Below are 13,664 nucleotides of genomic sequence, written 5' to 3' on the forward strand. Positions count from 1 at the left end.
GCAACGTCTCTCCTGGGCCCGTGACCATTACGGTTGGATCCTAGACAGCTGGAAAACTACTCCCTGGTGAGATGAATCCAAGTAAGATATGATGGTAGGGTTCGAGTGTGCCGCAGATCCTACGAAGCCATGGACACAAGTTGTCAAAGAGGCACTGCCGAGGTGGTGGTGGCCCCTTAATGGCGTGGGCTGTGTCTACATGGAGTGAACTGTGTCCTCTGTATGTTCGGCTATTTGGAGACCATTTGTATCCGTTCATAGACGTCATGTTTCCAATCAACTACGGAATTTTTATGGAAGACAAAGTGCCATGTCACCGGGGTACAATTGTCGATAGGTTTGAAGAACGTTCTGAAGAGTTGGAGCGAATGGATTGGCCATCCAGATCGCCCGACATGAATCCCATCGAACATTTCTGGGACATAATCGAGGGGGCGGCTCGTGTACAAAATCTCGCACCGCCAACACTTTCGTAGTTTTGAACGGCTATAGAGACTGCGTGGTCTAATACGAGTATTTATGCTGGCGACTTCTGTCGACTGGTTGAATCCATGCCACGTCGACCTGCTGCACTAAGCAGGCCAAAAAATGGTCTGACACAATATCAGGAGATATCCCATGACCTTTCTCCCTCAGTGGATACGAACCACTGCAACCACTGCCGCCGAAATTTGAGGTTCATATCAGTAATTAAAATAGTACAGAGCTATTTATAAGAACCACCGGGGTTTCAGAAGATCACTGTTGGAAACTAGGCACATAGGAAATAGACACACGTAAGTGGATAGAGAAACTATGCAGTTTTGAACCCATGTTACGCTTGCAAACGTCATTACGTGCATGTGGTTCGTTGAAATCACTGACACAAACTGTCACGGAATGCGCGACGGAAACCGTCTTTGGAAATCTTTTTATTGGTTTGCCTGTCTCAAGGCGCGGACTAATTCGATGTGACAATGTGTAGTAGATGATTTGTCCACAAGTACTGACACTCCCCCTCGTATAACTAAGACACGGTGTGCACTACAAATCAGAATTTGGAGAGAAGCTCATTTTTCTGTACAGTCCTGATCATCTTCAATTCCCGCTAGTGATTGTGGTTAATATAAGGGTCGATCAAAAAATTTTCACCTGAGGGCGTTGCTGCAGCGTATTTGCAACGTACGCTATTGACCATTAAAATTGCTACACCAAGAAGAAATTCAGATGATAAACGTGTTTTCATTGGACAAATATATTATACTAGAACTGACATGTGATTACATTTTCACGCAATTTGCGTGCATAGATCCTGAGAAATCAGTACCCAGAACAATAACCTCTGGCCGTAATAACGGCCTTGATACGCCTCGGAATTGAGTCAAACACAGATTGTATGTCATGTACAGGGGAAGCTGCCCATGCAGCTTCAACATGATACCACACTTCATCAAGAGTAGTGACAGGCGTATTGTGACGAGCCAGTTGCTCGGCCACCATTGACCAGACGTTTTCAGTTGGTGAGAGATCTGGAGAATGTGCTGGCCAGGGCAGCAGTCGAACATTTTCTGTATCCAGAAAGGCCCGCACAGGACGTGCAACATGCTGTCGTGCATTATCCTGCTGAAATGTAGGGTTTCGCAAGGATCGAATGAAGGTTAGAGCCACGGGTCGTAACACACCTGAAATGTAACGTCCACAGTTCAAAGTGCCGTCAATGCGAACAAGAGGTGACCGAGACGTGTAACCAATGGTACCCCATACCATCACGCCGGGTGAAAAAATGGCGTTTTACCATTCGTGCACCCAGTTTCGCCGTTGAGTACCCCAACGCAGGCGCTCCTGTCTGTGAAGCAGCGTCAAGGGTTACTGCACCCATGGTCTCCGAGCTGATAGTCCATGCAGCTGAAAACGTCGTCGAACTGTTCGTGCAGATGGTTGTTGTCTTGCAAACGTCCCCATCTGTTGACTCAGGGATCGAGACGTGTCTGCACGATCCGTTACAGCCATGCGGATAAGATGCCTGTAATCTCGACTGCTAGTGATACGAGGCCGTTGGGATCCAGCACGACGTTCCGTATTACCCTCCTGAACGCACCGATTCCATACACTGCTAACAGTCATTGAATCTCGACCAACCCGAGCAGCAATTTCGCGATACGGTAAACCGAATCGCGATAGGCTACAATCCGACCTTTATCAAAGTCGGAAACGTGATAGTACGCATTTCTTCTCCTTACACTAGACATCACAACAACGTTTCACAATGCAACGCCGGTCAACTGCTGTTTGTGTATGAGAAATCGGATGGAAACTTTCCTCATGTCAGCACGTTGTAGGTGTCGCCACCGGCGCCAACCTTGTGTGAATGCTCTGAAAAGCTATTCATTTGCGCATCACAGCACCTTCTTCCTGTCGGTTAAATTTCGCTTCTGTAACACCTCATCTTCGTGGTGTGCGTCAGTGGTGTGTATATAAGCAGCGATATGCAGGCAAGGGATTAGCGTAGCATTTGTGTCTTTTAGATGTGCGTGCGGTAAATGCGGAAACGTGAACAATGGCGACGCTAAAACCAAACGCGTCCAAACACGACTAACGCGCTGTTCGTTTCTTGGCTGCCGAAGGAAAAACACCAATAGCCATACACTGTCGAATGGAGAATGTGTATGGGGCAGCGTGTTTGTTGAAACCCACCATTGTCAAATGGTGTGCCAAGTTCTGTGCTGGAAATCAGTGGAGGGACGAAGTTCTTTTCGCGAAACGCTATTGAGAAAGTTCAGAGAACCGCTATTTGCGCCAGACTGTAGAACGATTCTACTGCCACCATCGTATGCGATTATCACGTCTTCAGTCCTTTAAATGATTCAAATGGCTCTGAGCACTATTGGACTCAACTGCTGAGGTTATTAGTCCCCTAGAACTTAGAACTAGTTAAACCTAACTAACCTAAGGACATCACAAACATCCATGCCCGAGGCAGGATTCGAACCTGCGACCGTAGCAGTCTTGCGGTTCCAGACTGCAGCGCCTTTAACCGCACGGCCACTTCGGCCGGCTTTCAGTCCTTTAAAAAAGGCCTTGAAAGGCCAACTATTCCCGTCGGATGAGGATGTGCAGAAGGCAGTTACGGACTCCTTCGCACAACAGGACACGGTTCAAATGGTTCAAATGGCTCTGAGCACTATGGGACTTAACAGCTGTGGTCATCAGTCCCCTAGAACTTAGAACTACTTAAACCTAACTAACCTAAGGACATCACACACATCCATGCCCGAGGCAGGATTCGAACCTGCGACCGTAGCAGTCGCGCGGTTCCGGACTGCGCGCCTAGAACTGCGAGACCACCGCGGCCGGCCAGGACACGGTATTTTTACCAGACGGGTATCTTCAACCTGGTACGTTGGTAGGATGATTGCCTCAGTACTCAAGGCGATTTTACCTGATTGGAATTCAGATTCCATATCGTACTGCTTTCGAACGGAAGCTTTTAGATCGCCCCCTTACAATAATAAGAAACCATCGCAGCTGTATTGACACAGGTTTGTTGTGAGTCGAGTGTGCACTGCTTGGCAAACAGCTCGCACCCAGCGATCTACGTGCTTCTGCCACATGGTCGATGGAGTGACGTCATGTTCCAGAATTTACCAAGAACAACTATGTGAGGGTATCTTATGAAAACTGTCGGCAGTGTAACATGATGGTGTTCTAGTCAACGAAATCTCCCACGACGTGATAAATGTATATCAGTACAGCTGTGGTTGTTTCTTAACCCTTTGCCTCCCATTAATATAAAACAATCTCGAAGTTTTTCGCAAAATTGTTCTTTATCTTCACCGTAAGGAACAAGAAACATAAAGAAATTGGCAAACAGCGAAGAATAAATCGTTTTAAAGTTGTCGTTTCGCTTTGGAACCCTAGGACATACAGCAATTTCACATTTTTCGTAGACGCTACCTGACATCTCGAAACTGTCATAAACTGATAATGCCTAAAAGAAGTTCTAGTTCTAAATAACAAGCAAGAATGTGCCAAAAATTTAATAAATCTATATAAAAGTACATACAGATCCAGCAGCGGTTTCATTTCGAAACCACTCATAACCGCAGTTGTATAAACCCAAATTTATGTTATACAACCACTTTAGATATACTTACTTCACTGTCATGATCTCCTCAATGTGAACACTGTAAAAAAAAAAAAAAAAAAAAAAAAAAAAAAAAAAAAAAAAAAAAAAAAACCACACGTTACAAACTTATACAATGACAAACCTCAATCTCAGCGGCGACTGTTGTTTTGAACGCATTAATGAATGTTCCAGTGCGCTGCATTGGTAAAAGTGCCTCAGTATACCACCAGATGTCTCTGTCTTGCAATAGCATCGGTAGTTTCAAGCGAAAGGCATGACACTTAAAAAAATAGTATTATTAAAACTGTGATTTCAGGTAGAAATCATGGTACTCAAAGGGTTAAACCCCGGGGGTACTTTTGAGTAACACTGTATATGAAATACATGTGATTAGAATACTGACTGTTAATTGGAAAAGAATGATGAGCGATGCCCCAGTTTCATCATATTTGTATTCATAAAAGTAAAAACTACGAGAATAAACTATTTTCATTAACAAAGGTTTTCTCAGTTTTGGGCCGTTTCATCAAAAATGTCTGTGAAATCCTATGGGACTTAACTGCTAAGGTCATCAGTCCCTAAGCTTACAGACTACGTAACTTAAATAATCCTAAGGACAAACACAGACACCTATGCCCGAGGGAGGACTCGAAGCTCCGCCGGGACCAGCCGCACAGTCCATGACTGCAGCGCCAGAGACCGCTCGGCTAATCCCGCGCGGCTGCCGTTTTATCGAATATTTTTGGTAGTATTAGGTATTTGCTGTGTTATAGTTTAAACAGTTTAGATCATGCTAGAAATATTTGTAGAGAGTTAACAAATATTAGCTTGTGCTGAATTCATCAGTGCAAGTGTCGACCGTAGAAAATAGTGATACTCTGAACAGATTATAGAAAACGTTGAGCGGAGAAGATAAGAGTATGCTAAATTGATTATAGAGGATATAGAGCGTAGTAGTTTCGTAGGGATAAAAAGGTAGGAAGACATTAGAACATGTGTCAGACTGACTTCAGAATGATGATTAAAATTACGTTACTTCGTATTACAATAGAACCTCACTAATCCGTCCCCTATGGGACTGATAGCAAGGTCGGAACGCAAAAAAGTTCTGATTATCAGAGGAACACTTTCATTGAGACATAACGTCACAATACAGTATAGTACAACTGTAATGCCGGCCGGTGTGGCCGTGCGGTTCTAGGCGCTACAGTCTGGAACTGCGTGACCGCTACGGTCGCAGGTTCGAATCCTGCCTTGGGCATGGATGTGTGTGATGTCCGTAGGTTAGTTAGGTTTAAGTAGTTCTAAGCTCTAGGGGACTGATGACCACAGATGTTAAGTCCCATAGTGCTCAGAGCCATTTGAACCATTTGAACAACTGTAATTTTCCTCTGGAAATACTGTGTGAAACACGTTAAAACAATAACAAAACGAAAAGAAAACGTTGAGACATAAGAAATCTTACACGAAATTGCAAGGTACAATAGTGCAGATAGTTCAAAGTGTACCGTACATAACACATTGTTACTGTGAGTAAAAGTTTAACATTCGTACACTCGTTATTACATTACGGCCTTGACACAGAACTGATTCGCACTTCACAACTGAAAATATAAGAAACCACACGGTAAAAAATGTTCTGTTCTTCAGCAGGACGAAAAAGTCTGTAATGTTCTTTTGCTTATCAGACGACGGCCTTGATTTCACTGCGATGTCCAGACATTTCCTAATACACAAAGTATCTATTGGGGTAGACGTAGAGCTACATTAGATGTACTGAACGGCTATATCAAAAGCAGTTTAAGCATTTACGTGTGATAACCGAGCTGCAGGTTCATCGTCTTCGTTGTCGTCCTCATGTTTCTCGTTCCCATCGGTTGTTTCAGTTACAGCTTTAATGATTCGGTCGTCAGTTGATTCAGCTTCTGTTGTGCTGCAAGAGCCAGCTGATCCGATCCAGTCACTCACGTCATTAGGCTCACTATACGGTTGTAAACGCAGCGTCACACGTTTACGTTTAATTGTTGTCATAATTTACTTTTACACTCTTTGATATACACTGCTGGCCACCGTAAATGCAGCACCCTGAAGGAAGCATCCGAATCAAGTGAAATTTACACCATGGGTTTGCAGTGATGAGATATGCAACTGATTAGAATTTCAGCGCAGACGCACATCACGCGTGCCTGTGGCGCCACCTCATAGCGCCATTTAAGGCTTGGCGATTTCGACGAGTGTACGTTCGGCACGTGTGTTTACCTTGTGGTTGTTTCACAAGACGATCAGTTATGCCTCGTAGACAACAGCAAACATCTTTTGATCAAGTATCCGAGTTCGACAGAGGAAGGATAGTGGCTTACCAAGATTGTGGATTATCATACAGAGAAATCGCTAGTTGTGTTGGACGAAACCAAACAACTGTAACGCGGATATGTGACCGTTAGATGCAGGAGGGTACGACGGACCGACGTGGTCGATCGCATTCACCTCGGTGCACCACTGCACGTGCTGATAGGCAAATTGTGGGCATGGCAGTGACGGATCGCTCAGTGACATCCCGAACCATAGCACAGCACATTGCGTCTGTAACGCATCATCCAGTGTCTGCGCGTACCATTCGACGCCGTTTACAGCAGAGTGGTCTGTCCGCAAGGCGTCCATTGCTTCGTCTACCATTGACGCAGAACCACAGACGTCTCCGTCGCCAATGGTGTGCTGACAGACGGATGTGGACGGCAGAATGGAATGACGTTGTCTTTACTGACGAGGCACGCTTCTGTCTGCAGCAGCACGATGGTCGGATTCGAGTGTGGAGACACCGTGGAGAGAGGATGCTGGACAGCTGCATTATGCACCGCTACGCTGGTCTTGCACCGGGTATTATGGTATGGGGCGGTGTTGGATATTACTCTCGCACGCCTCTAGTATGCATTGCCGGTACTTTAAATAGCCGGCGCTACATATCCGAGGTGCTGGAGCCAGTTGTCCTTCCTTACCCTTCAGGGCTCGGCCACAGCCATATTTCAACAGGATAATGCGCGACCACACGTGGCACGCATTGTCCAAAGGTTCTTCGTCAATAACCAGATTGAATTGCTTCCCTGGCCGGCTCGCTCTCCGGATCTTTCACTGATAGAAAACATGTGGTCCATGGTTGCTCAACGAGTGACCCAGGTTACATCCCCAGCTGCCACACCAGATGATCTTTGGCAACGTGTGGAAGCTGCTTGGGCTGCAGTACCCCAGGAACACATCCAACGTCTCTTTGACTCAATGCCGAGACGTGTGGCAGCGGTGATCTCCAACAATGGCGGCTACTCTGGCTACTGATTCTGGCAGGAACCACATGTCACAGACGTCTGTAAACGTAATCATTTGATACTTGGTCAACATGTTATCTACAAAATAAATCTTGTTGTGCTACCTCTTGTCTTTCTTGGTGTTGCATTTACGGTGGTCAGCAGTGTATAAGAAGATCACTGTCACTTATTTGTAAGTCATCGACAAATCCAGACCGAACTGTAGCAACGGTCCGTGTCCGTAAACAAACGCTGGAAATGGGACGGTCAGACTAAGCGGGGACTCGGACCATCCGAGGTCGGATTAGTGGGGTTCTACTGTAGTCAGATCCTGTTTCACTGCGTATTAACTAAGCGACCGTCGATCTGTAGAAGCAAACTCCACAGCTTCACCGTTAGTAATTCAGTATTCGAACATTCTAAAACAAAAAACAGCGGGTGTTTGGTGGTACAGTGGTTTTAGTGTAATGAGAGACGGAAGCCTTGCGTGAAAAACTGAGATGTCACCATAATAATTACGACATGATGTAAGGAGATAGCTACTCTAAGAACGTACCCTAATATTTGTAGAAAAGTGACAGTATTTACCTTTTGTGTTTGTCGGCTTCTTCTGTAGAACTGTTCTCATCAAGCCATGAAAATATAATCTTACCTACTCAGCGTTTTATATTTGCAGACTGGAGTCACTGCGAGGCTGATGTAACGCCATATATCTTCAGCTTGTTCCCGGAATATAGATGTTAGCATACAAAACAAAGCAGGGCGTAAGTCTTTCGTTTGCCGTGGACAATGTCAACCGATCCGGTGTGACTGCGTAATATCCTGTTCTGGCTGAACTGCGAATCAACGAGTGACGTCATTTCTCTACTTTGTATACGTTCGTAACTGAGAAACTCTCACTCTAAGACTCTTTTTAGTAACTGATGACTGTTTCCAGCGGGTGCGATAACAGGGCTGTAGCGATCCTCAGAAAGATGATGCTTGCTTGTGGCTACACCAGTGATACAGTACAAACATTTCTTTTACTGAAGTTTCACTGCAAAACTTAGATTGTTTTGATTTTAACAAGTCAAAACTACTCCTGTTTTTGGCCTGTTTGTGATCTCGTGCCTGTAATTTGTTTTGTCTTTCCGAGAGACACTCAATTTTCCCTTATTTGACCTCCTGTTTAGCTTTGTTTAACGATCTAAAATGTATGTTTACATTGTGCGGTTAACTGTAAGGAGAACGTACATTAATGCATATTTACAGATTTAAAAACTCAAGCTGTCACAATGTTTTCCACTGTAAAATTTTAAAAAACAGCAGTAGAAGAAAGTTACACATTTTTGTGTAATCAAATCACACTTTTTCTGAAATTTAATCATAATCAGTACATAAAAATGAAAATATGAGCACCATTAAAACCTACAGATTTTTCCCTGTACTCTTAAAATTATTAAGAATCTCCTCATAAAGACAAACGTCTTTAATAAATAAAATCGAAGCAGCTCACTGATTCAGAATAACACTCACATACTGGAGAAAGGTAAATGTTGATTCTGTACAGATATAGAGAAAACAGGCGAAGTTAACATGGATTCGAAAGGTTTAATGACGCATAATATTCACCTTCCGTTTGTCGTGACACGTTCCACATCTGTTATCAGTAATGTTTTCCGCGGCTCTTGACCTAACGTACGTGGTCTTTATACGGCAATTTCAAATCGAGGACACTTCCTCTAGAGGCTATTTGCTTCGCTACCACGTCAGTCTCCTCATTATAGCGGATTCCGGTGTGGGAACGCACCCAAAGCAGATGGACAGTCTGCACCCTCCGCTTGCTGCAAACATATTCCAGCATCACATGTAATATATAATAACGATTGATTATTTTATGCACTCTCCGGTGCTGAATCTTTTTAATAACACTCTCGGCGTCGAACCCGATTAATATCTTTAGGAAGGAACCTGAAGATACAAACTTGACTGCTTTCAAATTTGCCAATGTCTGCACGGTAAAAATTGAAGTGTTTTAGGTGTTTTGAAGAGCTTACGGCTTTAGAGCTGAGGCCACAGAAAAGCACATCCAGTGTATTCTCCTTGGGAAGTTTCGGATTCATCTGAATATACACAGTTACTAAGTCACTGAGCTTAGAGGTGATAGAAACTGCGATTTGTATTTATACTTTACGAGTTTGTCGTATTAAAATTATATACTGTAATCTGGTAGCTGAATGTGTCATGATCATATACAAATAAAGGCAAATGCGAGGAATATATTACAGAATGTAAGATAGGAGGCCACTTTTTAAAGTTGGTACAAACGGCCAGAACTTTACTTCTCTTGGGGGCAATCTACAATTCGTAAATGCAGTCTATACTTTTATGGAAAGCTATCCATGTATGCAAAGCCTTGAATAAAAAACTTATCTGACAGCATTTGACATCTACAGCTACACTAACAGGCGTTTGTAGGAGCTGAACGCATGGCTCCTAAACAGCTGCGAATGGCTCTGTGCTGAAGAGTAATTTGGCTACATAAATCGTACACACTTGGTGATCGTGTCTCAATCCATAGTTCGGTGGAGATCGAATAATCCCTCGGCAGATAGTGAATAGAATATTTTGATGCGCTTCCCACGACAGACAGTTGGATAAAAAAATTATATTTAATATTGCTTCACGCTTTTCAACAGTGGATTGTATATGAATTGTCCAGCTTACCCGTGAGTGAAGTATTATTTCGAGGAAGTGAGGACGAGATTTTATCTGAAAAATGTGCTTTCCACGTATGACTTGAGCATTCGATTTGTAAAAATGTACGATTGACTTCTCAACTGAAATCTCCAGCCCGTCGGTAGAAACGCAATCATCCACCTGTTCTGTGGTAGTAAGTAATTCCGATTCGGACCGAAGATACGAATTCGCAGTTAGATGAACACATACGCTGAGATGACAAAGGCCAGGGGATGGCGATATGCACATATAGATATGACGGGAGGTATAAAACGGCAATGCATTATCGGAGCTGTCATTTGTTCTCAGATGATTCATTTTAAAAGGTTTCCGATGAAATTATGGCCGAACGGCGGGAGTTAACAGACTTTGAGGGCGGAACGGTTGTTGGACTTGAGGCATGGGACATTCCATTTCGGAAATCGTTACGGAATTCAATATTCCTAGATCCACAGTGCCAAGAGTGTGCCGAGGATACCAAATTTCATGCATCACCTCTCACCACGGACAACGCAGTGGCTGACAGCCTTCAGTTAACGACAGAGAGCAGCGGCGTGTGCGTAGACTTGTCAGCGTTAAAGAAAAGTGAGCTACCCGCAGAAATGTGGAACATACGACGGACGTATCCGTTAGAGTGTGCGCCGAAATTCGGCGTTAATGAATTATGGCAGCAGAAGACCGAAGCGACCGCCTTTGTTGACAACACTACATCGCCTGCAGCACCTCTCCTGGGCTCGTGATTATATCACTTGGACCCTAGACGACTGGAAATGGAAAAGAGTTCTGATATCAATTGATCAGAGCTAATGGTAGGGTTCGAGTGTGGAGCAGAACCCCAGAAGCCATGGAACTAAGTTGCCAACAAGATTCTGTGAAGGCTGCTGGTGGCTCCATAATGGTGTGGGCTGTGTTTACATGGAATGGACTTGGACCTCTGGTTCCGCCAGGGTAGCCGAGACCTTCCTGGACGCGGATACGCGCGTCGGCCCCGGATCGAATCCGCCCGGCAGATTAACGACGACGGCCGATGTGTCGGCAAGCCTGGATGTGGTTTTTAGGCGGTTTTCCACATCCCGCTAGATGACTACCGGGCTGGTCCCCTCGTCCCGCCTCAGTCACACGACTCGCAGACAATTGAAACACATTCACATTATTTCACGATTTACGCTAGATGCAGACAGCTGGGGTACACTAATTCCATCCCAGGGGTATGGGGTGGCGGCAGGAAGGGCATCCAGCCACCCCTAACATTAACCATGCCAAATCCGTACTTAACCCTGCCGACAATGCGTCCAATGTGGGATAAAGGCGGTAGCGAAAGAAAGAAAGGACTTGGTCCTCTGGTCCAACTGAACCGATTGACTGGAAATGGTTATATTCGGCTACTTGGAGGCCATTTGCAGCCATTGATGGACGCAATGTCCCAAAACAATGATGGAATTTTTATGGATGATAATGCGCCATGTCACCTGGCCAGAATTGTTCGCAATTGGTTTGAAGAACATTCTGGACAGTTCGAGCGAATGATTTGGCCACTCACAAAGCCCGACATGAATCCCATCGAACACTTATGGGGCGTAATCAGTAAGTCAGTTTGTGATCAAAGTCCTGCACCTGCAACACTTTTGTAACTGTAGGTATCTGTAGAGGCTGCATGGCTCAATATTTCCACTGGGGACCTCCAAAGACTTGTTTAGTCCATGCCGTGTCGAGCTACCAGGCAAAAGGAGGTTCGACACGATATTAGGAGATTCCCATGACTTTTGTCAGCTCAGTCTACATGGTCTGCATACTATAATATGTTTGTGGGGAGAGTGGTTGTTCGTTCTAAGTCATGAGTCACCAGACTACACACACGAGGACTTTTTGGTAGCAGGAACACAACAGTGACGTTGCTCTATAGTCTATACCCTGTTTTTTTTCTATAGAGCACGTACGTTTTTTAATGGTGAAGGTACTATAAACAAGGATATTATCATTGTTTCATTGGACAGTCATTCAACGTTTTTGTCTGAAGCACGATCTATAGTATCAATCTCCCTCTAGACTCCATTTTTTCTCTTTCGGAGTCCTTTTACAATTGTGTACATTGCATCAATTCATTTTTGTCTTGTAGCCCCACAAAACACAGCTTCGTTATAGGCAATCTTCTTTCAACAAACGGTCGTTTCGTACACTCATTGCTATACTACAACGACACCATCGTACACTCAAGTTCTGTGCTAAGTCACAACTAGCCTTACACTTCTGTAAAGCTCTCCTCTCATTGGAAGTGGAAACGTGCATGGACGAGGAGCTGGTGACGTTACAGCGTGGAATTCCACGTTCCATTACACTGGCAAGCGCGAAAATCTGCCATGTCGCTTTGTCCGTTGTAAATAGCCTGAAATGTTTAAGTTCAGTTCATCTGAAACGCTATGGGCCTCCCAATGCCTTTGTGCTATGAGGTAGCAGTAATAGCTGACGATTAAGTGCAATTTTTACACTGATCAGACTTGTCTTTGTTCCAGTGGAACAACGTGGTGCAATTCACCCGCCACAGAAATTTTCCATCAAGTTTAAGTTAGAATAACTTGCCCATACTTCGTGTAAAAGTAAGGGTGATTGTTTCTTTATGCGAGTACGTTTTTCAATTTCTTTACGCCCTTGATTTGTAAACTGAACGTCGCGCCCTTTGTTCGAATTGTAAGAAGAGCCACGTGCTCAACCTCTCCTGTATAATCAGTTTCTTTCGTTGTGACCTTAAGTAATTACTTGTTATGATATTATTTGAGAATTCTCGAAGTTTTCATGCAAGTGCGGAAATCTGGCGTAATAAATTATGTGGAACCAAGTGGGTGTGGATTAGGTGGAGGCCTTCAGCCGGACCAGATTATTCCTCATCGATTTGATTTATACGGCTGCTATTCTGTGATAGAAATGTGCTCTCTGTGCCCACTTTTCCTTCTTTGCATTCGAGTGCTGGTGGTGGTTCTCGCCTGAGTCCATCTTTTGAGTCTCAGCTAAGTAACTGAGCGTATGGCCATTTCCTTATTATTGCATGTCGTTTTCCTTCCGTTGAATTTCACAAGTGTTACGATCTTCTCATTAAAGAGTAACAAGTTACTTTGTTCCAGTATAAGGCAACCGTTTCCTCTTATAATGTAACTAATTCCCTCCATTATTGAGCACTGCTAATTGAATAAACCAGTGATAAGTTGTATACCATCAATCCTGCGTATTGTTTCGTGATCGTTAGGTCAATACCTGATTTCAGTTGTAAAATCAATATGAATTCTCTGTTATATCTTTTGATGAGTCATTGCATAAGGGCAGTGATAAATGAGAAGGTGAAAATCACTTAAGTGATCAAAAAAAGAGGGGGAAACAATTGTAAATACCTTTTTATAAACATTTTCCAGTTAGGTCGGTTCCCTTGTCTTAAGAATCGCTTTAGGCTGGTGGCGACCCTGAAACGCTATCATATTAGTTGTAAGTCTGAATGCCCCCAAGGTACTAAAAGTAGCATACCGATACATTGGTCCTAGGTCAAGTTGCTAGTG

The sequence above is a fragment of the Schistocerca americana genome, chromosome 2 (assembly GCF_021461395.2).
Source record: "Schistocerca americana isolate TAMUIC-IGC-003095 chromosome 2, iqSchAmer2.1, whole genome shotgun sequence".
NCBI classification, from domain to species: Eukaryota; Metazoa; Arthropoda; class Insecta; order Orthoptera; family Acrididae; genus Schistocerca; species Schistocerca americana.